At 41.7% G+C, this 12,307-nt stretch overlaps 1 protein-coding gene across 3 annotated transcripts in view; it reads left to right on the top strand.

Annotated features, from left to right (window-relative positions):
- Positions 1–549: 549 nt before the first annotated feature.
- Positions 550–12,307, top strand: part of CNTN3 (contactin 3) — a 299,279-nt gene continuing 287,521 nt past the window's right edge. Inside the window, exon 1 of one of the 3 annotated variants that reach the window (XM_072941733.1) lies at positions 550–979. The gene's annotated coding sequence lies outside the window, so the exon portion shown is untranslated. The remainder of the gene's footprint in view (positions 980–12,307) is intronic. The other 2 variants (XM_072941731.1, XM_072941732.1) reach the window with 2 other exon arrangements.

Raw genomic sequence — 12,307 nt, 5'->3', positions numbered from 1 at the left:
GTTTTTCGATTAGAAATAAAGGCTCATTGAAAAACCTTTGCAAGGTAGGGGAAGGAAGTCTAGCCGACGTATTCAAAGCATGGAGTTAGGATTTCAAAAGGCTTTCATTCAAGGCCAGCTTCTCCAACCAACCATTGCCTGTATGTATTTAAGAAAATAAAGGTGATAAGATCTACCTCATAGGGTCCTTGTAAAAAGAAAAAAAATATGATTATTCTCATACCTGACTCATTGAGGCCTTAGGCAAATTGATTTCTTCGTCACTAAATCAGGGAATAATAAGAGATCCGGGGTGCTCTGGGGACAACCAAGAACTAATTCACTTAAATTGCGCAGTCCACTACCTGCACATAGCGAACCCTTAATAAATACCAGCTTTAATATGAAAATTGTCTATCTTTGCGCACTTGTAGGAGCGCAGGTGCAGGAAGCTTTCCTAGAAGTGAAATCCCTACCTTTAACCCCGTGCTCCCCGGGGGCCAACTGTGCGCGCACGAGGCCACCCAGCGGTGACACGCTGACCGCCGCCCCACTCTGGCGCCGCGCCCGGGGCCCTGCGGAGGCCGGACGCACGTGGGCGCACGCGGCCTGAGCGCAGGGCGACGCGGGGTCCGGCCGGGCGCGGAGGCGCGGGGGGCGGCCGAGGCGCGAGGCGCAGAGCCCTGTTGGCTGCTCCGTCGCGCTCTCCGCCCCTCCCTTCAGCCCGCCCGCCTCCCCTCCCTCCGGTGCCCGCGCGGGAGCGGCAGAGGCGCAGGCATCGCTCGCTCGGCGCCGGCAGCGGCCACAGCAGCTTGGCGCGCGGCGGCGGCGGCGGCTGGCCGGCGGGCGGGCGTCGCAGGCTCGGCCGGGAACGGCGCGGACCAGGACGCTGTGGACGCGGCGGCTCGCGCGGGTGCGCACGGCTGCCCCGCGAGTCCCGGCGATCAGGGGCTGGCCGGCCGGTGGAGTGGGCACTTGGTGAGCTCGCTACAGGGACCAGGTAGGTCGGGGATGTCTGGCTTGTCGCGCTGGCCCGGTTACTGGGATAAGCCATCTGCCAGGGCAAACTTTCTGCAGTGGCTTCACGGCTCCTCAGCCCCAAAGTTTGTTTGCAGGTAAATGCACCCGAAGGGTGGAGAATAAAAACTGCCTTTCCGGGTCGATTTGCTTCGGGAAGATTATTTTTTTCCCTTCACGGGCAAGGATTGGCTTCTGGGTGGGGAGGCTCCACATCCTCGGTAGAAGCGTGGAGAAATGCGAGGTGGGTTTCGCTGGCTTGTCCTTAGCGCAGCGGATTTGTGCAATGAAAGTTGGGGGAGGGGGGCGGGGAGGAAAGTTGTGAACTGCAAGGGTATAGAGGAAGAATCCCAGGTCTGTGGTGCTGAAGGTGGAAATGGGATAGCTTTTATTTTTTAAAATGTTTTGTCAGAAACCTCTTTCCTGCCCTCAGCTCTGAGGAAGCCAATGTAGAGGATGCTTAGATTAGCGATCAAGTTTTCCGAGCTGCATTTTCTCTCCACTTTCAAACCTGCATTCTTGGATGAAATCCCTGGTTGCGTTTATTTGCCAGGATTTTATCTGATGGGCTGTGGTCCAGGTTTATTGAAATCGCCGGACCCTAGTCTTGGCTGCTTCTTGGTTCTCTAAGGAGCCCTGAAAAACTAACCAAGCAGGTACCAGAATGTTGAGATCAGAAAACCAAAAGTGACAACTGGGCACTCCAAGTTACAGCACCTTGGAGAATATTTTTTGGTTTGCTTGAAATGAACGATCAGCTTCTGGTCTCTGCTTGTGCGGAGCTCCCCACGGCTCGCCAGTCCTTGTGTCCTTCCCTGTATTGCATTTGCTTACTGATTTACAGCACGGAGATGCGCCCAGAGGAATGATTTAATAACAAACGGTGCCCGCTGTGGTGAGGAGAGCAAATCTCTGTTCTGAGCCAAAGGGAGGGGAACAGAGGTCTGCGAAAGGGGTAGCCAGTGTGTTCACCTCAAACCAAGATGTGGGGAAGCAGAGCTAGAGAAAGCAACGGACAAGAGATGTGTGATGTGTGGGGAGGGAGGTCAGAAACCCCAGTTCCTATGAAGACTACGTAAATCCAGAAATAATTTTAAAATGATTAAGCAAGAATAACTGAAAAAAAAAAGTGGGAAGACTACGTGTTGCTGTTTCTGTCTGCCCCCACAGAGATGAATATCACACCAGTTGAAAAAGAATCTTGATCTGTAAATAGATTAAAAATGGGAATTAACCAGAACAATGAGTCAGAGCCCTTCAGAGATTGAAAGGGGGAGTAATTGCTTTTGAAAGAGCTATTACGTCTCAATATTGAAGTCAAATATGTTACTTTTGCCTTGTTAACTGTGTTTACTAACTGTAACAGGACTTTGGCTGGGATAACCTGGCATCTGACTCTGTGGTTTTAACCCTTTGTGGGCCATAGTAGTAGGGAAGAAATTGACTGCAGGGTAATATTCATATCCAGTTGAGCAGCATCAGCAAGGTGCCTAATGTGCTCCAGTCACTGGGTGCAGTAAGACGGGTTCTTGTAAGTCTTGTTCATAAAACATGTCTGATAGGATTCCACCTCCTTCATGAAGAGACTATGCAAATTATAAAAATAGTGGCTTCAGGAATTACTGGTGTTTGAATGCTTGCTTGAAGTTAGTTGAGAGCCAACATGTGGTTTGAGTATCCCGGAAAGGATCCATATCCACTAGGGAAACAGAGCAATTTGGTGCACGTTGTTTTAGATGAATGGTGAGGCTGAATACACATGTGTGGCCCTCCTGTCTAAAGATGGGATATCAGAGGGAGGCACTGAGTGGCTAATTGATTTTCAGGGGAATAGATTCAGGCAGTGGCTGCCTCAGACAATAACATTCAGCTCCATGTCCTACTTGCTGTCTGGATGTCATTAATGTCAACCTGAAGACACGAAGGCATTAAGTTTATTTCTCCAGGAGAACTCTAACTTTGAAATATCCTTTTCAACACAGCCAGATAGCCCAAGTGTTCCTTAAAATGACAACAAAACATTTAATAGGACCAAAGTGCTGAGCAATTTCAACTGGTGCAAAGATTAGCCGTGGACAAGCTGCAGCCTTTCCATTGCTGATTTATGCTCAGTTTTATCACTGTCACATTTCATATATGCCTAGTTATTACAAACTAATAGCCTCTTTGCTCTGCTAGCAAAATATGTCTTTCTCTTTTATAAGTTCCTAATTCTTCATACATTCAGTACACATCTTCCAGCTTTGTTTTTACTGCATAATTTAAGTGTCCAAGTTGAAGTTCTCATTAACTCTTAATATGTTTTGTGCTGAAATAGTACATAAATATAATTGCCCCTTTCAAACTGCCAGGTCTGTATATATCACTATATTTTTGCAGTGCCACCAGAGAAGCATATGACTGGTTCAATGTTCTGTGTTTTCCAGTCACTGTTTAGTAAGTTGTTAGCTGTAAAATAATGTTGATTTTATGCACTGGGAGATGTTCAGATGGCAGGGGGATTTATTGATACTGTGCATGATCTTGCCATCTCTGATTTAGCCATCACCACCAAAAGGCTTTAATAAGCTTTTTGATCTTAAGGAGTTGCTTTGTCTCTCTGAAGGTGAGCTTCTCTCAGGCTCTCCTATGGTTTTAATTAGCATTTGTTAGTCAGTTTGTGCTGGTGGGCTGTTTCCTTTCTTATGCTATGTAATAGTGCATTAGATAATACCCTTTTTGCAAAGATGTTAGGCAATAATTAGCATGTTGGGGCCGCAGAATATTTTAAGATAAAACATTTCTTTGAAGTTGACGGATTACATATCTCAAAGAGGACAGAGAAGAGAGCTAATTTATATAAAAAATTCAGAATGGATCATGTGTACTAAATGGTTTTTGTGTCCCTTCCCCTCAAGTGTCCTTCCCCCAAGCACCCTTCCCCACCACTGTCTGTCTCCTGAACACTATGGGACATTCCCTTTGGAAATTTGCTGTAGGAGAAATGCACTTTCTTGTTGAAACTTTGTATGCCAAGTTTCAATCCATAGTACGGTTTTATTTCCCCCCTTTTTATGTACATGTTATAAACAAGAAATAAAGGTTTGTAATAGAAGTGCTGGCAGAACTTTATAGCATCTCAAACAGCTCTGCTACTTGGAATGTAAATATTTGTAGAATCTTTACTGTGCAAGAAGCTGCCTTGCAAAAAAGTGAGAAAAAAATGACTATTTTGTTAAGTAGGATAAAATAATTCAGAAGGTATGAGTATTACTTATTGCAAACATATTGACATTTTAAGAAATAGATTATGTATGGTACAGCAATTCCATAGCACTCTCTTAGGTGCCTTTGGAACACAGACTGTAAATTTTCTATGTTCTAAAACAAGAGAATGAATTTGCCCCGTTTGTTTTTCTATCTTGACTTTGAGTGCCTTTCATATGTTAAGTGATGAGCTCTGTCATTCCAAAACGTCTTTGATTATATTGCTGATAAATGAGCCTGACAGAATACTATTTTTAATAGGATAAAGAATTCTTGGGCTCATTATAATACTTCAAAAACTCTTATTTGGGGAACTAGTGCAACTCGTATTTCATGTGTCCTTTTGATTCTGACTCTGGAATGTTTGTCACATTTGCCCACTTCTCTCCAAATCCACTGACATCATCCTACTCCGGGTCACCATCTTCTCTCCTGGGACCACGGCACTGGCTTCCCTGCCTCCTTTCTTGTTTCTTTCCCCAAATCATTCTCTGCACAGCAGTCAGGGCAGTATTTTTCTTTTCTTTAATGTAGGTTAAGTTAGTACTCCTCCCATCAAAGCACTTAAATGGCTTTATGTTGCATTCAGAACTATTAAATATTACCTGGACAGCCATGTAAGATTTAAACCCTACCTTTTACTCTAGCATCATTTCATGTCATGCTTTTGGGAACAAGAACTTACTAGGCTTTTTTTCATGTCTATGGTATGGTTAACCTCTTTCCTACCTTAGGGCTTATTCTGTCCCTTTGCTTGGTAGCTCCCTTCACTCTTTACCCCCAAACACACATACATACAGGCACAAGCTTGTGCGCATCTGCTTACAGACACACACACAAATGTTGACTGCTGTTCATTGCTTAGTTGATATTTTAAATATGATTTACTAAGAGAGGGATGGCTCTCATTTCCTTTCTCCTCTAAATTAGGGCACCTCCGTGAGGCTCTTTTTTGTTCATATCTTCCAAAGCATTTACCATACCTTGGAATTATTTCCTTATTTGATTCCTTGTTTATTATTCTCTAAGCCATCTTGTAAGCAGTTACCACATCTGTTTTGCTCACTACTGCAAAGCAGCTCCTATCCCAGTACCTGGTTTGCAGTGGAGTTTTGTACACCCATGAGAACTATGCTTTTGGGGGTGCTGAGTTTGCAATATGTGACTGAGCACCCTTGTGACCAGAAATTCCCGTCAGGAATGCTCTGTTCAGCAGAAGTCTGCAGCTGACTTCGCAGAGTGCCCTTCCTGTTGGATTCCCCACAGTCCCTTAGATTGCTTGAATATCTGCTGCTTCAAACCTAATTTATCAAAATGGGGTTCATCATTTTTCTCCCAAGCTGGTTCTGGCTTAGGTGATCTCTTCTTTCTTTGACTCTCATTGTGATCCTCAAGGCGTGTGGCACCGGTGGTCTTTGGCACCATCCTCTTTCTTTGTCCGTATAACCAGTCAACTGATTAGAAATACAAGAACGTTGATTCGGGTTATTATGCACCAGCTTAGGGTTCAAGCACTTTATCCCCTTTACACTTCTTACCTAAATGTGGCAGATTAAGAAATGGTCTTCCTCCCTCCACTCCCTTTCTTATCCCAGTCTTTCTAACACATGGTGCTGTATTAATCCATGAGCCAGACATTTTGGGTCACTGAATACCCACTGGCTAAAGAAAAAGTGCCACTGATGCAGCCTATCTGTGTAAGACTTCTTCCTCCTAATTCTCCTACAGGTGCCATCTTTAACTTTCTTGACAACTTTGTATGACACTTACAGCTTCAAGGTCCTTGCACCCATGGCTTCCACCCCAAATCCCCAGTCCTATTTTAGCGCAGCTCCACCCTTAATTAGCTGTTGCTTCTGCCAGGAAAGCTCTTTACTTCCATTTGTCCATTGATACCCATGCTTCTATTCCTCCAAGAAGCCTTTATTGTCCTCCCAGACTAGGTTTGAGCCCCAAGCTGTCTCTTTCTTTAGAGGGAGAATGGATTAGAATTAAATTAATACTGTACAGTTGTTTAGTATCTGCCTTTCCTGATAGTGTCCAGGTGGAGTGAAACACAGGTATTAGGATTTTGGTCAAAGTTTGTGGAATAAAAGATAGTCTGATCTCTTTTATTCACATGAAATTCCACCTAGTTATGTTGGGTTTCTTTTTTGGACTTAAAATTGTTTTAGTGTATATTTAAAGATTTTATTTTATTTTGCATAGCTTCTGGGTGACAAATCATTCATTGATAACAAATGAATATCTTGATATAATCTGAATTTAGAAAATTCTGTGACAGACCTATGCCCTAAAAGAAGCATAAGCTAAAGGTTGTCAGTATCAAGGATCCATCTTTGTTGTAATCTTTTTTTTTTTTTTTTTAGTGCAAGGAGGGTAATTTGGAATTCTCAAAATTCATCATTTTATTAGAATAAAACATTGGCATATTAAAGAAATAAGTGAATGACTCTATCACAGCAAATTAAAAGCACATATTCCTAAACTACAAATAATTACTTAAAAATGGAGGAAAGCCTTATGGGCATTAAACAATTTTACCAACCATTCTTCAAACAGAAAGCCCCTCTTATAGTGCTGAAAATACTCTATTTCTCTTTCACTGATTTGCAATTTATGATTTTTCTACAAATATGAACAATTCTCTTGAAATAATGGAAATTCCTTGGCCCTTATAGGACTTGCTGAGTTATCTGTGAGAGTGAGACTTAGTAACTTACATTTAAAAAAATTTTTGTTTAAAAATAATTATACTCACCGGAAGTTACAAAAATAGTAGAGAGAGTTCTGTATACCCTTCATCCAGCCTTCCCCGATAGTGACATTGCATATAGCTGTAGTATAATTCCACAACCAGGAAATTGATCCTGGAGCATGACTTAACTAGACAACAGATCTTATTAGGGTGTCACTGTTTTTTTTTTTTTAACCTGATTGCAAGAATATGTGTATAGTTCCATGTCGTTTTATTGCATATATAGATCCATATGTTTAGATTTTTAATTTAAAGAACAATTATCCTGAGAGCTTTAGTTTCCTTGTAAGCATACACTGATGTAATATTTTTGCAAGTGTCTTTGAGGTTTCAGAAGTTCCATTTCCATAGACCTTTTTTCCTGCAAATCTTTGTCTTGTTCTTAAATATCATGCCCTTCTTTACTTTGGAGTTACCTGTATGTAAAAGTTGCTCTGGAAATGCAAGTCTTGGCATTTTATAAACCAGGATTTGACATTTGGGTAATTCTCTGTGGTCATCAGCTTGGGAAACCATGTTGACTTTCCATACTACTTTTAAAAAGTTCTGCAGGTAAGCATTTGTTTATCAGTGTAATCAGTCTTCTGCAGTATTTTTATGACACCAGGACAAAGACTCAACTGAATACTTCCTTGTATTTTCTAACTGAATCATAGTCCAGTTTTATTTCTTACATAGAAATAGTCACTCTTTAAAATAACTTAACACATTGCAGAAGACGGTAATGACCCGTTTCAGGCGATTAAAATCATCCCGAACAATATAGCTAGTGATCTAATCTGATGCCTGCTACTCAATTGGGCTGGCCGCCTCTGTGAATGTAAAGCAGCAGAAAGTTGCTGATTACCATTCCTTGTTACTAATTCCGATGATTGTTCTGGAGGCTCTGAATGCAGATAAGGCACATTTGTACTGAAATCGGTACATGCAACGGTAGACAGTACCTACCTTACCCCTGCCCATTCCCTCTAACTACAAAGGATTTTTTACATTTGTATATATTAGACAATTTGTTGTTTTTCTCAGCTCTTCTTAGTGATGCTTTAGTAGGACTTGTTTTAATTTTGCTGAGGAAGACCAGCTAAGAACTGTGTGTATCTGCTGTGCAATTTGGAAATTTGAGCCTTGTGGGTCAAAGGTTTTCTTATACCATTACTTAAAAATTTTCTCATATGCAGTGGGAAGATATACATGTTTATATTTAGTACTAATTTACTGGACAGTTATTTTACCAATAGTAAGCAGTAATTGCCCCTGAGGATTTGGTTCTTTAGTACTTAGTAGCAATATTAGTTAAAAAAAAAGTGTCTCAATATATAGGTTTTGTTATATCATGAAACAAACCACGTATTCTGTGAAGATGCTTATAAAGTGGAGGGCATATTTCCATCTAATAGAAAATTCTAGAATATAAGCATTATCTTTTTAATCTAATAGGGTCATAATTGTCTGTTGCTGTAAATAATTTGGCATTATGATTTGCTTAGAAATAACTTTTGTCATTTTTCTAGAAATTTCTTTGAGGTTTTCCTCCTGAATCTTGATTTTTTATTCTTCCATCTGATTATTAATAATCTGACTATTCCTTTGTTATTCTTCCCACCCACTTTGATCTCTCCCTCATTCTTACACACACACACAAAACACAGTACCCAAGAGAGATTAAAATAGGGAACAGAATTAAAACCAAACCATAAAATTTATAGGGTAAGGAGTACAGACATTTTATAAGCATTGAAGCAGAAGAGAATACAATCAAATGATGGGGAGGCATTTGCAATTGGAGATAGAATTAACATGCTCCTGTTATTTTAAAAAATTTTTTTGAGATGGAAGTAATTAGGTTTATTTATTTAACTTCTTAATTTTTTAATGGAGGTACTGGGGACTGACCCCAGGACCTTGTGCATACTAAGCATGCACCCTACCATTGAGCTATACCCTCCCCCCTGCTCCTGTTATTTAAAGTTAGTTTCTTCTTCCACCTCCTGCTCTGTTTTATCTCTCTTCTTCCTCTTTCCTCTTCCTTTTCTTAGTTTTCTTTCTTGCTTTAGGGTCATATTTTTGAATTGACTCTTCTGTACTGACCCCTAGTGGGTAAATGTTTTCAATTGCCTCTAATTGAAAAGATTACACATACTTGTTTGCAGGGTTCTTCCCCTCAACCTCCTCCAGGGGTGGGAAAGGCAGCTCTAAAAATGTATCAGGTTTGATCTTCAGAGAAAAAAAACTTCAAGTAAAGGTAAAGCACACATCAGCTCAGTGGGAGACTGATTGCAAAGATGGCTGTAAGAACACCGTTCTTGGTGCTCTGCCCAGTAACTTGCTCTTTCTTCCCTTTAAGCAATGAATCTGTTTCCCTGGGAATCTAGGCTAGCCTATGGAATTTGAGCATTAAAATATGGATGGATCGAAGCAGTGTTGTGAATGCTGAGACTTAGCCTTAAGCCACTGGAGAGGTTCCATTCTTATACTCATCCTGCCCTGAGACCAGCACATAAAGAAGCCCAGGCAAGCCTTTTTGAGAGTGAGAGGCCAGGTAAAGACAGAGACAAAACCAAAGCCAGCCAATAGCCAGAACTGGTAGTCATGTGAGTGAGGCCATCCAGTATCAGTTAAGCCATCAGAAGACTGAGAATACAAGAGTGACCCCAGGCAGAATTGGCAAATAAACTGCTCAGCTGAGCTCAGGTCAAATGCAGACTCATCAGCAAATAAATGGTGGTTAAGTGGTTCCATTTAGGGGTAGTTTATGGAGCAGTAACACACACAAACACATATTCTAATTTAAAAGGTGTATTTTAAAGAGTATAAGTAAATATTTTTAAAATGTGAGGTCTTACATCTTTTTTTGTTATTTTGTAACTATATTAGTAAGCTTTTCTTTGGTAACAAACAATCTGAAAATCTCAGGGACTCCTAACGACAGATTATCTTCAACTGTATTACCTGCAAGCCCAGGCTTGACTCTGGGACAGGATGGTTCCCGTCCATGCTGTGAATTGACTGTGCACCTGCTGCATGTGACTTGTCATTCTAGGATCCAGGTGGAAAGCACAGCTGTGTAGTGGATTCTGTAGCTCCATCTAGCTCCACTAATTTAGGGCTGACGTATCTACCCATGTCCGTGTGGAATCTCAGCTGCCTATGGCCCGTAGGTTCATCCCTCACCTGAGAATTTCCTTTTGTGTAGGGAACTGTCTCAGCCAAGGTTATACCTTTCCTTGGGGGTGGCTCAGGCCAGTGACTGGCTGATACGTGGCAAAGAAACTTGGTCCCCTGGCCTTAATTTAGGACAACTCTGAAGGGTCATTCCAGCCCCAAAAGCCCTTTAAGACAAACTGATATCTCAGTTACAACTACTTTTAAGTTTCAGGGTCCCCGTCTTCCTGTCCATGCCTTTTTTTTTTTTTTAACACTTCTTTGTACCGGTTTTTTTCCAAGAACATTAAAACCTCAACATCTCATGGCCAAAGGGCCGAAAGCTGAACCAAGCCATTACTAGCACGTTATAGTTTCTGCCAGGTCCTGGCATATGTCTGGTATCTCGGTCCACTGTTGGCAAGCTGTGCGCCCAAGACGGTGGGCAGAAACGTAGTCTGTGTGTAGGTCTGGGGGTGAAGGAGAAATATTTGTGAATAAGAATACAGATTATCTGTAGGATTTAGCTGTTACCACAGTGCTTCTACAAAGAAAGCAACTAGAAATTTTCAAGAGCCTCAAACAAGAGGAATTTCTCTAGTTCTCGCTATTACAGATCTACTCGCGTAACTGCTGAGCTCGGCTGGGTGAACTGAGTTGGCAGCTCTTGACTGGGCTTGGCTGGGGTGCTTTGCTCAAGCTGCAGGTCTGTCTGGCTCAGGTATTTCCACCTTGTGTTCTGGGGTGTAGGCTGAAGGAGAAGCTCCTGGGTGGAAACTCTTCTTATGCCAGTTGCACTGGTGCAAAAGGATAAGTGGAAACTTTAAAGGCCTGTTATGATCTTGGCTTGCACCTGTCATGGTATCACTTCTGTGTAGCATTCTGTGGGCCATAACAAGAACCATGGCCAAATTCAAAGTCAGGAGAGGGGAACTATCCAATGCCACTTTAGTGAGAGGAACTGTAAAGTCACATGGCCAAGGGCATAGTTACAGGAAGGGGTGAAGAATTTGGGCCAATGATGCAGTCTGTCATACCACAAGACCCCATATCCATTAAGCATTGTAAATGCTCTCTAGATTTTAGTTGCCTTTCAAATAAGAAACAGGAAATGTAAATGTCACGTTATTGCCTTTGAATGAATTATAACTCTCTAATTGCTGCCTAAGTGGAGGAGTCTTATAGGAGGCCCAGTAATCCAGAGAGACAGAAAATATAATGAAAGCTCTCAGCAAATGTACAGTAGTACGATGGGAAGAACTGACAGGGGTTTAGAAACCTAGTGAACAATACTATGAAGTTGTGCCTAGTCGTCAAGTCTGTGCTTTTTAATCCGGCACACTTTGTCTACCCCATAATAGTTTGTGGCCTTGGCTACATTAATTGACTTTCTTTAGCCTCAGTTTCTTCTGTAAAGTTGGAGTAATGGTTCCTACTGTGTAGATTTGTTGTAATACGTGCATGAAGTGAGGCCAGGCCCTTAGGAAAACTCAATAGTTTTGCTACCTATTGATGTTTGTGTTCATATTAGTGTTGGGTGTCCTTATTACTCACTATTACATTTTACATATATTCATAGAATAGTGGAGATAGTGATATATGCTAAAAGATGAGAGGGTTGAGAAGAAAAGGAAACTGAGGAAACTCAGAAGATGATCAGGGAAGGCTTCATGTGAATCTAGGATTGAACTGAATCTTCAGTGCTTGGAGGGCAGAAGTCAAAGCACAGGATTTCTGGTTGATAAGAGCTGCCCTGGCAAGTTCTTGAACCAGTGAGTCATTTCCATGCTTGTTCTAGGTGAGAGCATGTTGAGGGGTTACTTGACAAGTGGCCCGTTGTGACAATAAAAGACCTTGCTTTGGGCGGGGTGTCAGATTTAGAACATCGAGGTAGATTGGAGGCCGTGTCCTGTTGTGAATCTAAGGTAATAGGAGACCGAAGATGGTGTGGACCTAGGTAAAATCTTTCTATAAGTAGCTTTTATTTTTTGTCCAAAAATCCTTATAAAGCGTAGCATCTTAGAGTACATTCTACTGGTGAGGCTAAAAAGATTCATAGAATACCTTAGGTCAAATAACAGGTTAATGACCTAACCAGAAATGGAAAGAGTATTTCCCATGTCTGGAAGCAATACATTTTTTCACTCCAGAACAACCTCCACTTAT

Source organism: Vicugna pacos, chromosome 17 (genome assembly GCF_048564905.1).
Source record: "Vicugna pacos chromosome 17, VicPac4, whole genome shotgun sequence".
NCBI lineage: Eukaryota > Metazoa > Chordata > Mammalia > Artiodactyla > Camelidae > Vicugna > Vicugna pacos.
Note: the sequence above shows the minus strand (reverse complement) of the source record. Positions and strands in the feature narration are given on the sequence as shown.